Source organism: Artemia sp. Qi Xiang Cuo, chromosome 7 (genome assembly GCF_049724085.1).
Source record: "Artemia sp. Qi Xiang Cuo chromosome 7, ASM4972408v1, whole genome shotgun sequence".
NCBI lineage: Eukaryota > Metazoa > Arthropoda > Branchiopoda > Anostraca > Artemiidae > Artemia > Artemia sp. Qi Xiang Cuo.
Genome location: NC_142800.1, coordinates 49001684 through 49016970, shown reverse-complemented (window position 1 = coordinate 49016970; position 15287 = coordinate 49001684). Strand labels below are relative to the sequence as shown.

The following is a 15287-nucleotide window of genomic DNA, read 5'->3' as shown; positions in this document are numbered from 1 at the left end:
ATTTTTCTCAGCGTAGTTGATTTCCTGATAGAAAATGTTTTTGAGGAGGACACTCCCCCACAACTCTTAGGGCAAGGGTTTTAAGTTATGCCCTGGGGGCATAGTTTTTATAGAAGGCGTTGTCGTAAAAAACTTCAAAAAAGGCTCATTCGATGGGAAATTCAAAGGGCTAGTGCCCTTTTTAATAGTCAAAAGTGATTGGAGGGCAACTAGCCCCCCCCCCCACACCTATTATTCCCCCAAACACATCCTATCAAAATTTGAGATAGCCATTTTGTTCAGCGTAGTTGATTTTCAGATAGAAAATATGTTTTTGAGGAGGATACTCCCTCATAACCCTCAGGGCAAGGGTTGTAAGTTATACCCTGGGGGCATATAAGGTTTTTACAGAAGGCAGCATCGTAGAAACTTCAAAAAAGGCTCATTTGACTGGAAATTCAAAGGGGTAGTGCCCTTTTTAATAGTCGAAAGTGATTTGAGGGCAACTAACCTCCCTCTAACTCTCACCTTTTCCCCAAACACATCCAATCAAAATTTTAAGACAGACATTTTATTAAACTTAGTTTTAAGTTCTGGAAATTAGGTCTTTGAGGATGACAACTCCCCCACAGCCCTCAGGACAAGGGTTGTAAGTTATGCCCTGGGGGCATATAAGGTTTTGTATAGACAACATTGTTGTATAAACTTCAGAGAGGGCTCATTAGATTGGAAATTGAAAGTTCTAGTTCACTTTTTAAGCGTCAAAAGATATTGGAGGGTAACCAGCTTCCCACCCCCCTAATCCCTATTTTCCCAAATGCATCCAATAAAATTTTAAGATAGCTATTTTGTTAAAAAGAGTTCAAAGATTATATGACAAAATTCTGTTGTTGACACAACCCACCAGGACCCGAGGGAAGGCGTTATAATTTATGCCCTGGGGGCATATATGGGTCTTATGGAAGGGATTCTTGTATTAACTTCAAAGAGGTATCATTTGATTGGAAATTGAAAGTTCTAGTTCACTTTTTAAGAGTCAAAAGAGATTGGAGGGCACCTAGCCCCCCCCCCGCCACGCTCTTTTGTCCTCAAACCCATCCGATAAGAACTTGGAGATAGTTTTTTTTTAATAGTTCAAAGCAGGGGGCAGGCGTTGTAAGTTCTGCCCTGGGGCATATATTGTCCGTATCAAAGGGATGCTTGTATAAACTTCAGAGGGCTCATTTGATTGGATATTGAAATCCAGCCCTTTTTAAGAGTCAAAAGTGATCAGAGGGCAACTGGCCCCCCAAGCCCTTTTACCCCAAATACATCTGATAAAAAAATTTAAGGAAGCCATTTTGTTAAAAATAATTCAAATATCATATGACAAAACTGCTTTACTGAAAACTATATGCGTCTTGAACAGTCTTGGAAAGAATTAAAAACATCAAATTGAATATTTGATGTATAATGATATTAATTTTTGAAAGATACATAATTTTAATCATTTGTTTCACTGTAATTGTATTTTTATGTTCAGTACTGTAAGAACTGGACAAGAAAGTGTTTTCAATTCTATCCGTCTTTATTAGAGTGACAAAAATGCTGTTGGCTGGTGAGTTTTATTTGAAGATTGGAAAGGAGGCAGTTTTCAATCACTTGTTTGTAGTAAAACTATTTTCTTCCTTAAAAACTTTAAAAATAACTAATAAACGAAACTGAATATTTGATGTATAATGATATTAATTTCTTAAAGCTCATCAGTTCAAAATGTTACTATAACTTTAATGTTTATTTTCAGATATAATTACAAAAGAAAATATTTGTCACAAAATTGGTTTTCAGTAAAGCGCCAATGACGCAGTAGGTTTTAGACCTTTACAGTGAGAGAAGGAGGTCATACCCAAACTCTTGTTTGTGGTGATTTTTGTTCGTTTCAAGCTCAATTTGCATATTCAATTTAAGTTTCACTCGTTTTAAGATTTATTTATTAATTTACATTAATATCTATTGTATGTTTGTTTGCATTGATTGTTTATTTAATTTCTATTCGTTTTAAGTTTCTTCTGTACTTCAATAGGAAAATATTTTTTCCTTTTAAGCTTAATTTTCATATTCAATCTAAGCATTACTCGCTTTAAGATCTATTTATTGATTTATATCATTACTTGTTGTATGTTTTTGCTATGATTGTTTATTTAATTGCTGTTCGTTTTGGGTTTCATTTATTCTTTAATAGTAATTTCTGGTCGTTTTGAGTTTGAATTTTAAAAGTTACTTGTATCTGCTGAGCTAAAGTTTAAAATGGTCTTTACTTTTCTTTGAAAAACTTATTTTTTCGTAAAGTTTTTCTTAATTAATAAGAGAAAAGGGTATCATCTTATAGGGTCTGTAATGAGATTAAAATAAATTTTTCAAGCAAAGTGATTATTATATTTGGTAAAAGCATAAAAAAACAGTAAAATTCTAGTTTAGCTACTTTTTCCTATCTTGGAAATGGGTTAGGTTAGGAAAATGGAACTTTTAGTAATGAATCCAGGACCAAAAACATACTCTGTGAAGGTATTGCCAAGCCCTATACCTATTAAAATTTTGACAAAACAACATTTTGCCTTAATTTTCAGTTTTAAGTTTCTTTTTCTCTGGTTTTAGTTCTGGAAATAATTTTTTTTTTATTTGAGTAGAATTTTAAGCCATATCAATGGATTTTTTTTTTTATTTAGGGAACGTATATGCATAACTTTCTGAAACCCCATAAATTAGGATTGAGCAAAGTCGTGAAGCTGAAAGCAGTTGTCCTGAGCTACTTTAGCAGTAGGTCATACAATTTAGCTAAGATGAAAGTGAAAACGTCATTTGATGCCTTTTTTATGCTCTTTCATAAATCAATAATTGCTTCTGGGGTTAATTGCATCTTGAGCCCTTAAAGGGGCCCCAAAGGTATATTATATGAATAATGAAAGTGGATATAAAAGCCTCAAATGATGTTTTCACTTTAATCATAGCTAAGTTATATGGCCCACTGCAAATTTGTCCACCCCCACCCTCCTAATGTGCAAATATATACCCTGAATTGTCAAATGGAAAGTTTTTAATTGCAAATTCAGTGCTATTTTTGTCAACAGCATTTGAAAAACTTGAAACGGAAAGGAGATGATTTATATTTGAGTTGCCTAATAAATGAGGTATTCAATGGTTATAAATAAGTATTTTTGGAAAATGTTACTCTTGAACAACTTATTTATAAACTAATGATATGTTTTCAACCACTTTTCAATAACTTAACTAGTGTTGATAACTTCTTTTATATTTTATTTATCTATTATTATTTTTAAGTCAGTTATTTATTTATTTATCTATATTTTTTTCTCATATATATAGGTTACAGTTTATCTATTTTTGGTTTATTTATAATAGTTTTAACTAAATAGTTGAGGTTTATGTAAATAGTTGAGTTAATAGGTAAGTAGTCACGTGAACTTTCGCGCGATCGCAAACCTTCATAGGTTTTCTCCAGTGTGAAACTGTTTAATTTATATATTTGTTTCTGAATGTGGATTAATAAAACTTATGAACTTTGTGCGGTTACAAAAATGAAATACCTTTGGGGCCCCTTTAAGGGCTCAAGATGCAACTAGCCCCAGAAGCAATTCTTGAATTATGAAAGAGCGTAAAAAAGGCATCAAATGACGTTTTCACTTCCGTCTTAGCTAAATTATATGGCCCACTGCAAATTTACCCCTTTTGCTACTTACTTGAGCTATGTTAGCTACTTTTTCCTAATTTATGAGGTTCAAAGATCTGCTATATATTTTATAAATTTAGAAAAAAACCGTTGATATGGCTGAAAATTCTACTCAAATAACAAGAATTGCACTTTCAGAACTAAAACCAGAGAAAAAGGAACTGATAACAGAAAATTAGAGTAAGATGTTGTTTTTTCAAAATTTCAAAAGATAATAGAACTGTCAAGTAGTGTTGGGCGAAATTTGATATCGATATTGATAGACCCTGGCAGCGTGCCGATAAGGGAAGACCGGCGGCGCACTTTACTTATTTGCACTTTACTGAAAAAATTTAAATGTTCTTACTTTTATAACTTTAATAAATCAAATAATATTAACATTTTGATTACTAAATATCAGTATATGTACATTACACTGAGAATGCACATTCATTTGCATTTTTTTCAGTAAAGTGCAAATTATGTTCTCACCTTGGGAAGGCATAGGGAAATTGAGCCCTACTTAAGTTAATTTCTGCTCATTTTGAGTTTGACTCGATTATTTATTGTAATTTCTGCTCGTTTTGGGGTTTAATTTATTTACCGATGCTGATTTGTGACAGTTTCATGCTTGGTAGATTATTTATTTTATTTTTGCTCATTTTTGGTTTGATGGAGTTCTTTACTTTTCTTTGAAAAACTTGTTTTCTGGAAAGTTTTTTTTAATTAATTTCTGCGAGTTTTATATTGACATAGTCTTTTCAGGGAAAAGAAAATAATTCTTTAAATCTTTCGTTTTTTTAAGACTTTATAGTTTGGCCTGCTATTTGTATGCTGGAGAAAAATTTTCAGCCGTTTTTAACAACATACACCCCTTTAAAAATCTGGACATAAATAGTTGTGTTTAATTTAGTTTCATACCTCCTATAGTTGACCTGAAATGGAAAACTTGATACCATTCGCAAAAAAAAATCTGTTTACTTTCTTTGATAGATTCGATATACTTAAGCTATTTTGATTTGGTTATATTTTAAGAGCAGAAGCAGCCCCAAAAGCTTGAACATAATACCCTCAGTCGTTCTTGGGATACTGCTAAGATGTCTTTTAGGGAATTAGCATTAACACTCTGAATTTTTATTTAATCCTAAGATAACTTTTATTTTTTAAAAATATGAGGAAAAAGGGTGGATGGGGTTGGTAGGGGGATTAATTGCACTGAAATCAATTTAAACTACTTAAAACAGTAATGGCCCTTTCTATTTTCAATCGAAAGAGCCCTTTTCGAAGTTCCTAAGACAACTCCTTCGATACGAAGTGCCCTGGTCTAAACAAAAAAAAGAAAAAAATGACAATACATTATACCCACATCGATCTTTACTATAAAAATGTCAAGCCTTTCAATCACTTTCGACTCTTAAAAAGGGCCCTAGTCCTTTCAATTTCAAATCAAAAAAGCCGTTTTTGAGTTTCTACAACAACATTTTCTAGAAACCCCTTATATGACCCCGGGGCATAAATTACAACCCTTACCCTGAAGGCTGCGAGGGGGTTGTCATCCTCAAAGACCTAATTTCCAGAACTTTCAACTACGTTAAACAAAATGGCTATCTCAAAATTTTGATTGAATGTGTTTGAGGAAAAGCTGGGCGAGAAAGGGGCTTTAGTTGCTCATTACTTTCAACTATTAAAAAAGGCACTAGCCCTTTCAATTTCCAATCTAATGAGCCCTTTTGAAGTTTCTACAGCAATGCTTTCAATAAAAACCTTATATGCCCCCAGGGCATAACTTACAACCCTTGACCTGAGGGTTGTGAGGGGGTTGTCATCCTCAAAGAAATAATTTCCGGACCTTTCAACTATTTCAAACAAAATGGCTATCTCAAAATTTTTTTTGGATGTGTTTCGGGAAACGGTGGGCGTGAGTAGGGGGTTACTTGCCATCCAATCCCATTTGACTATTATAACAGCAAAAGCCCTTCTAGTTTCCAATCGAATGAGCCTTTTTTGAAGTTTCTACAGCATCACTATCTATAAGAACCTTATAAACCCCCAGGGCATGACTTACAACCCTTACCCCAAGGGCTTTGAGGGGGTTATCATCCTCAAAGACCCAATTCCTAAAACTTATAAGTACCTTGAACAAAATGGTTATCAAAAAATTTTGATTGGATGTGTTTGGGGAAAAGGTGGGCGTGAGAGGGGGGTTAGTTGCCCTCAAATCACTTTCGACTATTAAAAAGGGCACTAGCCCTTTGAATTTCCAATCAAATGAGCCCTTTTTCAAGTTTCTACAAAAAAGCTTTGAATAAAAACCTTATATGCCCCCAGGACATAGGTTAAAAACCTTACTCTGAGGGATGTGGGGGGGTTTCATCCCTTTAGATATAATTTCTAGATCTTTCAACCACGTTGACCAAAATGTATGTCTCTAAATATTGATTCGATGTGTTTGGTGAAATGGTGGGCATGGAAGGGATGTTAGTTGCCTTTCAATCACTTTTGACTATTAAAAAGGGCACAAGCCATTTCAATTTCCAATCAAATGAGCCCTTTTTGAAGTTTCAATGACAACACTTTCATAGGCAGCACGATAGCGCTGCCTAAGTAAAGAACAATGTGGGCACAATGTATTATTTATTTTTCTTCTTTCTCCATACCCGGGCACTTCATATCAAAGAAGTTGTTGTAGAAAATGCAAAAAGCAATTGAAGGGCACCTAGCCCCCCCCCCCCACGCCCCTCATTTCCCCAAACACATCCAAGCCAAATTTTGAGATAGCCATTTTGTTCAGCGTGGATGATTTCCAGATATAAAATATGTTTTTGAGGAGGGCACTCCCCCACAACCCTCGGAGCAACGGTTTTAAGTTATGCCCTAAGGGCATAAAAGAACAATGTTGGCACAATATATCATTTTTTTTTCCCTTTAGAGCAGGGCACTTTGTTTTGAAGAAGTTGTCATAGATACTTTGAAAGGGCTCATTCAATTGGAAATTGGAGTGGCTTGTGTTTTAACAGTTGAAAGTGATTGGAAGGCAACTAACACCCCTTTCACGCCCACCATTTCCCGAAACACATTGAATCAAAATTTTGAGATAGTCATTTTGTTCAGCATCATTGATTTCCAGATAGAAATTATGTTTTTGAGGAGGACACTCCCCCACAACCTTCAGGGCAAGGTTGGTAGGTTTTGCACTGTGGACATATAAGCTTTTTGTATAAAGTTTTATCATATAAACTTCAAAAAAGGCTCATTCGATTGGAAATTCAAAGGGCTAGTGCCCTTTTGAATAGTCAAAAGTGATTGGAAGGCAACTAGCCCCCCCACACCCATCATTCCCCCAAACACATCCAATCAAAATTTTAAGATAGCCATTTTGTTCAGCGTAGTTGATTTCCATATGGAAATTATGTTTTTGAGGAGGACACTCCCCCACAGCCTTCAGGGCAAGGTTTGTAAGTTATGCCCTGGGGGCATATAAGGTTTTTATAGAAGGCGTTGTTGTAGAAACTTCAAAAAAGGCTCATTCGATTGGAAATTCAAAGGGCTAGTGCCCTTTTTAATTTTCTAATTGGAGGGCATATAACCCCCCCCCCCACTCACGCCCACCTTTTCCCCAAACGCATCCAATCAAAATTTTGAGATAGCCATTTTATTCAACAAAGTTTAAGTTCTGTAAATTAGGTCTTTGAGGATGACAACCCCCTCACAGCCCTCAGGACAAAGGTTGTAAGTTATGCCCTGGGGGCATATAAAGTTTTTATAGAACGCATTGTTGTAGAAACTTCAAAAAGGGCTCATTTGATTAGAAATTGAAATGGTTAGTGCCCTTTCTAATAGTCGAAAGTAATTGGAAGGCAACTAACACCCCTTCCACGCCCACCATATCAAAATTTTGAGATTGCCATTTTGTTCCATGCAGTTAAAGTTAAGGAAACTATACCTTTGAGCAGGACACTCCCTCCACAGTCTTGAGGGCAAGGCTTATAAGTTATGCCCTGGGGGCATATAAGTTTTTTTTATTGAAATCTTTGTTGTAAAAACTTGAAAAAGGGCTCATTCGATTGGAAATTCAAAGGTCTAGTGCCCTTTTTAATGGTCAAAAGTGATTTCAGGGCAAATAGCCCCCCTCTCTTGCCCACCTTTTCCCCAAACACATCAAATAAAAATTTTTAGATAGCCATTTTGTTCAGTGTTGTGGATTTTCAGATAGAAATTATGTTTTTGAGGAGGACACTCCCCCCAGCCCTCTGGGTAAGGGTTGTAAGTTATGCCCTGGGGGCATATAAAGTTTTTATAGAACGCATTGTTGTAGAAACTTCAAAAAGGGCTCATTTGATTAGAAATTGAAATGGTTAGTGCCCTTTCTAATAGTCGAAAGTAATTGGAAGGCAACTAACACCCCTTCCACGCCCACCATTTCCGCAAACACATCCAATCAAAATTTTGAAATTGCCATTTTGTTCCATGCAGTTAAAGTTCAGGAAATTATACCTTTGAGCAGGACACTCCCCCCACAGTCTTCAGGGCAAGGGTTATAAATTATTGCCCTGGGGGCATATAAGGTTTTTATTGAAATCTTTGTCGTAAGAACTTGAAAAAGGGCTCATTCGATTAGAAATTCAAAGGGCTAGTGTCCTTTTTAATAGTCAAAAGTGATTTCAGGGCAACTAGCCCCCTCTCTCTTGCCCACCTTTTCCCCAAACACATCAAATAAAAAATTTTAGATAATCATTTTGTTCAGTGTTGTGGATTTTCCAGATAGAAATTATGTTTTTGAGGACGACACTCCCCCCCCCAGCCCTCTGGGCAAGGGTTGTAAGTTATGCCCTGGGGGCATATGAGGTTTTTATAGAACGCGTCGTTGTAGAAACTTCAAAAAGGGCTCATTCGATTGGAAATTAAAATGGCTAGTGCCCTTTTTAATAGTCGAAAGTGATTGGAAGGCAACTAACACTCCTTCCGCGCCCACCATTTCCTGAAACATATCCAATCAAAATTTTGAGATAGCCACTTTGTTCCACGCAGTTCAAAGTTCAGGAAATTATACCTTTGAGCAGGAAACTCCCTCCACACTCTTCAGGGCAAGGGTTATACGTTATGCTCTGGGGCCATATAATGTTTTTATTGAAATCTTTGTTGTAGAAACTTGAAAAAGAGCTCATTTGATTGGAAAATTTCCCCAGACACATCCAATCAAAATTTTTAGATAGCCATTTTATTCAACGTAGTCGAAAGTTTTGGAAATTAGGTCTTTAAGAATGAAAACCCATCCCTCCCACATCCCTCAGGGCAATGGTTGTAAGTTATGCCCTGGGAATATGTAAGGTTTTTATAGAAAGCATTGTTGTAAAAACATCAAAAAGGGATCAATCAATTCAAAATTGAAAGGGCTAGTGCCCTTTTAATAGTCGAAACTGATTGAAGGGCAACTAACCCCCTCTCATGGCCACCATTTCCCCGAACACATCCGATCAAAACTTTGAGATATTCATTTTGTTCAACATTGTCGGAAGCTCTGAAAATTAGGTCTTTTAGGAGGATAACCCCCTTAGAGCCCTCAGTGCAAGGGTTTTAAGTTATACGCTGGGGGCGTGCAAGGTTTACATAGAAAGTTGCTTCAACCGTTCCAAAAAGAGATTACTTTATTGGACACTGAAATTGCCCTTTTTAATACTAGAAAGTAAGTGCTGAGTGATTAACCCCCCTCTCACGCCCACCATTTCCCCAAACACATTCAAAGTTTAGAAATAACAATTCTCTTCAACATAGTTGAAACTTCTGGAAATTATGTATTTAAGGATGACAAACCCCCCAGAGTCCCCAGGGCAACGGTTGTTAGTTATGCCCTAGGGGCATATAAGGTTTTTAATGAGAGAGTTGTTATGAAAACTTCAAAAGGGGCTCATTCAATTGGAAATTGAGAGGGCTAGTGCCCTTTTTTATAGTTGAAAGTGATTGGAGGGTAACTAACCCCCCTCTCACGCCCACCCTTCCCCCAAACATCCAATCAAAATTTTCAGATAGACATTTTGTTCAACGTAGAAGAAAGTTCTGGAGATGAGGTCTTTAAGGATGACAATCCCCCCCCAGCCCTCAGGGCAAGGGTTGTAAGTTATCCCCAGGGGGCATATAAGGTTTTTATTGGAAGCATTGTTGTAGAAACTTCAAAAGGGCTCATTTGATTGGAAATTGAAAGGGCTAGTGCCTTTTTTTATAGTTGAAAGTGATTGGAGAAAGACTAACACCCCTCTCATGCCCACAATTTTCCCAAACACATCCAATCCAAATTTTGAGATAGCCATTTTGTTTAACATAGTAGAAAGTTCTGGAAATTAGGTCTTAGAGGATGACAACGCTTTCTATAAAAAACTTATATACCCCCATGGCATAACTTACAACCCTTGTCCTGAGGGCTGTAGGGGAGTGTCCTCCTCAAAACATAATTTCTATCTGGAAATCAAATATGCTGAACTAAATGGCCATCTCAAAATTTTGATTGGATGTTTTTGGGGAAATGATACTTTTCACTTTCACTTTTCAATTTTCACTTTCAGCTACCAAAAAGGGCACAAGCCATTCCAATTTCCAATCAAATGAGCCCTTTTCAAAGTTTCTACTAAAACTCCTTTGTTACAAAGTGCCCTGGTCTAGGACCAAGAAACAAAAAAAAACAATAATAATACATTGTGCCAACATTGTTCTTTACTTAGGCAGCAATATTGTGCTGCCTATGATCATATTTTTGGGTAACTTCCATTTCAATTTTTAATTTCCCAACCTTGTACATAGTCTATAGCTAAATTTTGTCTCAATAGAATTTTTTTTTTTGGGGGGGGGGGGGGGGGTAAAAAAATTTCAGAAAGAAAATTGTATTTTCTTTAATCTATCAGACATTCAATAATTGTGTATCAAACATTAAGAAAATGTATCTAAAAATAGGAAAAGAAGACAAAATTCTACAAACTAACAATTCAGCTGTTGCAATAATCTGTTGGCTATTTATTTCAAAATCCAACTGAACCTGTATAGTCTATGGATTCTGTTCAATTTTGAGATAAATTCTTGACTATGAATGATGTAAGAATCTTATTGCAATTGGGAAACTGTATTCAAAATGGTTTAATTTCATCAAAAAGTTTGTGGTAACAAACTGTAAGCAAGGAGCAACCCAGGTCAATAGTAAACAAAACTCTAAAAAATGGATACCAATAGATACATCAAAAGGATCAGATTTTTATACTGATTTCAAATATATAGATCTCATCAAGTTTTTTGTGTTACCCATCAAAAGTTACAAGCCTTAGAAAATTTGTTTGATATTTGAAAAAGGGAGAAAACACCCCCTAAAATTCATACAATCTTAATGAAAATTACGCTATCAGATTGAGCGTATCAGATAACCTTGTTGTAAAATTTTGTTGTTATTTAAAGCTCCTATATGCACAAATTTGGAATTTTGTTGGTTTTTTTTCCCAGAAGAAGTTTTTCTTCCCATGGGTGATTGTATCAACCCAATGGTACTAAAATATTGCTAGAGAGCTCATTCAAATGAAAATCAAAAGTTCTAGTGCCATTTTTAAGTGACCAACAAAATTAGAGGGCAACTAGGCCCCTCCCATGCTAATTTTTTTTCCCAAAGTCACTGGATTGAAATTCTGAGATAGCCATTTTGTTCAGCATAGTTGAAAAATCTAATAACTATGTCTTTAGTTAAATGAACCTGCCATAACAACAGGTGATGAAACATGGGTTTTCCAATATGACCCTGAGACCAAACACCAGAGTTCCAAAGTGGGACACAAAGGGGTCTTTGCTCCCCAAGAAAGGCAAAGTCAAAAGTGAAGACCATGTTCATTGTCTTTTTTGACAACAGTGGGGTGGTACAAAGCAAGTTTGTGCCTCAAGGATAAACTATCAACATTGCTTTCTATAAAGGCATCCTTGTGCAAATGTACTGAAACATGAAGAGGAGACAACCAGCAATTACCAATCAAAGGAAGCTCCACCCTGACAATGCTCCAATCCACACCACCTTCCATGTGACATTGTACCTGGCCCAGATAGGGGTTTCAACTTTACTACAGCCTCCATATAGCCCTGATTTGAGCCCAGCAGATTTTGTTCTATTCCCCAAATTGAACACTGCCCAGAAAGGTCACCATCTTGATGACATTACTGCCATCCAGAAGGCCATAACTAACTCTTTAAAAGGCATTTTGGAAGGTGACTTCAAGGGAGCCTATGAATCACAGAAATTGCATTGGCAACAGTGCATTGATGCCCAAGGGAACTATTTTGAGGCGTTATTAAAATCAGATGAATAAATTCCTCTTAATAGAGTAAGTCTCATTACTTTTTGGACACATTTTGTATATTGCAATTGTATCTGTCTGGTTTATATGCAAAGTAACACAAGAGCCAAAAATTGGCAAACAAGAGAGTAGTGAAGAATTATGGTATACAAAGTAATATTTGGCAGGGATACTAAATCACTAGGGGTGGCATCATGATTGGGTGATTTTTGGGGTTCTGGGAACCAAATTTTTTTTGAGGTGATGCACAGATTTTCAGGAAATCCCAAAAAATTCAGGGATTGTGCAAGTCCTGCTTGATTTCTAATGAGTAAAATTCAAATACTTAATCACACAAGAAAGGAAAAGCCCCAACTTAACAGTTGATGCAATAGGGAATTGCTGCAAAATTTGTTCAAAGTCAGCCAAATGGTGGAAGCATGCCAGCAGTGTTGTGAAACTTCAGCAGCAGACAACTGGGCCTCTTGTTGGCAGCATTTGGTTGATGTGCTGGCATGGCACTGGGGTCTAGATATTGATATATCAATATATGGGACCAAATATTGATACATATTATTGAAACCAATATTTTTTAGTGGTCTCTAACCCCCTATATTCCCTGCAGAAAATCCACAACATGAAAATTCAGCAAATTTTCAGCATACATCTTTGAGATTCTTTGCAGGTATGAATTTTTCATCTATAACTGATCTGATTTATCCTTATCTTACATTTTACCCTGGCATCTTTTTTGCCAGAATTCACTTTTGGCTCCCAAGTCAGATATTTTTGAATTATTACCAACTGAGAATGAAAAGCTCACAACAAATGATGTTATAATGAAAAGTTTGGATTTTGAATATTATCAAAGCTAAACTAGCCAATCAGACAGGGTGAATTTTCTCAGTCTGAAAAAATATATATACTGCTGATGCTATTAAGACTCGCTGTATGAAAATTGCCATTAAGTGGGGGATCAAGTAAAATGTTGTTGCTGTAGTAACTGATAATGAAGCAAATGTAGTTTGGGCTGTAAGGATGCTGCATCCCAAGTAGGTACAGGATGGACACATGTTTCATGCTTTGCACATACTCTAAATTTGATGTGGGGGTGCTATTAATGATACTGTTGAATTGTTGCTTCTCGTCCTAAAGTCTAGAAATATTGTTGACATGATTGCAGTGCTTACACCCTTTGAATAGGCAACTATTGAGCTCTCTTCTAAAAGCTATCACCCATCTTAAAAGTCCTGCTTTTGTCTAAGATTTTGAGATGCCACCTTGTTCAGGTAGATTTTGGTGGATTCTAAGATATGGCTGATGAGCTTCAAAAGGCTTTGCTGAATAAAATGCATTATTTGTTAATAAGTCTTGGTCAAGTCATACCTGTTGCAATTGCCACATATCTTGCATTGCATTCCAAGAAAATGTATATTTCACCTGACAATTTTCTACAAGTTGAGAGCAAAATTGCAAATGAGATAGATTTAGCCATGCTGGCTGCTGAATCTTGATCAGAAGACACAAGTACCATTGTAGTCATATCAGAATCAAGCCAATTTATGGGGTTCACACATGCTTTGACAGCATGGCAAGTTTCATGAGAAACTTGCCTACTCAAGTGGTGGAAGTCTCATGCTTTGGGTTCCCAAAAACACCTGTAAAAAGTTGCAATGAAATTCATGTCTGTGTCTGCTACCAGTGTCCCTTCTGAAAGAGTGTATTCCAAGACTGGTCAGATAATCACTGAATGGTGGAATTGACTCTCAGGGAAAAACATTGAAATGCTGCTGTTTTTGAATAGCCAGTAGTTTATTTTTCTCTTTTCCTGAGCCCAAATAATTCTAAATATGTTTTTTTTTTTTTATTATATCCATTTATATAATCAAAGTTTAGGTAAAATTCTACTTTAACTACTTTTGGCTATCTTGGGAAGGGGTTATGTTAGGAAAATGAGACTTTCAGGGATGGGTCTACAGGCTAAAGTATGTCCCGGGAAGGTATTTTGAAGTACCTACCTCCACTCCTTCTCCCTCTAGAGAGTCATGAAATTTGCCTAAATGAAAGGTCTATACCCATTGAAATTTTGACAAAACAACATTTTACCTTAATTTTCAGTTATCAGTTTCTTTTTCTCTGGCTTTAGCTCTGAAAATGCAATTTCAGATATTTGAGCAGAATTTTAAGACATAAATAGTTTATTTCTGAAATTTAGGAAATGTATTTGCATATCTTTAAAACCTTATAAATTTGGATTGAGCAAAGTTGTGAAGCTGAAAACAATTTTGTTGTACTTCATTTAAGCAGAAGATCCATTTGGCAAGGTTTCACTTCTATAACTCACATATTTTTAAAGGTCATCAAAGATCAGGACCCTCTAGAGGGAGATGGAGTGGAGGTGGGTACTTCAAAATATTTTCCCAGGACATACTTTAGCCTGTACACCCATCGCTGAAAGTTTCATTTTTTTAACCTAACCCCTTTCCAAGATAGTCAAAAGTAGGCTAGCTAAAGTAGAATTTTACCAAAGTTTATTTTTATTGTTTGATTTTATTATTTGAATTTTGAAAAAAAAGTTAGGCTATACAAATACCCTTTATTTACTGTTTGTGTTACTGAACTTCAGCAAATCCATGAGATAGCAAAAAACTTTCCTTCATCAAGAATTTTATCAAATTCCTTCATCAAGAATGTTATCTTACTTTGTTCTAAACAGTTAGTTCAGAGCCTAATACAAGGTAATGCAAATTTGAATAATCAATAGGTTTGTCAAGTAGGCTAGCCTAGCATACTTAAATTGTAAATATGCCTGACCTAGTATTTTTTTTTTAATCTAACCAGATTTAAATATTTATTAGCTCTAACCTTGCTGATTATAACCTAGGCCTGGCGATACAACAGAGACAAATTTTACTTTAGATCTTTACTTATTTTGTATTGATCTACCAAAGAATATCGTTTCATTGACTTCTTCTAAAAACGTGCTAAACGCATATAACTACTTTTTGGATTGTATTTTCTTTATGTGAAAGATGTCTCTTGTTTAGTTTTATCCCCCATCTACTTCGCCGATAATGGATGGTCTTAAAATTTCTTCAGATCGAAAGGAGTTTCATCAGATCGAAAATTGGACTAGGGAAGAAAAGATTAAATTTTTTGAAGATGAAATTTTTTTCTGAGTTTATATTCATTTATGATTTGGAAGAATTAAGCAGTTTTAAAGCAGATTTGACTAGTTTTAGCTTTCACAGAGTTGAAAAAAAATTGAGTTGAGGTGTGGCGCAACTTGGCTCGGTTGTAGCCAAAAT

At 35.7% G+C, this 15287-nt stretch overlaps 1 protein-coding gene across 3 annotated transcripts in view; it reads right to left on the bottom strand.

Moving 5' to 3' along the window:
- Positions 1-14940, bottom strand: part of Sf3b2 (splicing factor 3b subunit 2) — a 92456-nt gene extending 77516 nt beyond the window's left edge. Inside the window, exon 1 of one of the 3 annotated variants that reach the window (XM_089091573.1) lies at positions 14845-14940. The gene's annotated coding sequence lies outside the window, so the exon portion shown is untranslated. The remainder of the gene's footprint in view (positions 1-14844) is intronic. The other 2 variants (XM_089091575.1, XM_089091574.1) reach the window with 2 other exon arrangements.
- Between the last annotated feature and the right edge of the window lie 347 nt (positions 14941-15287).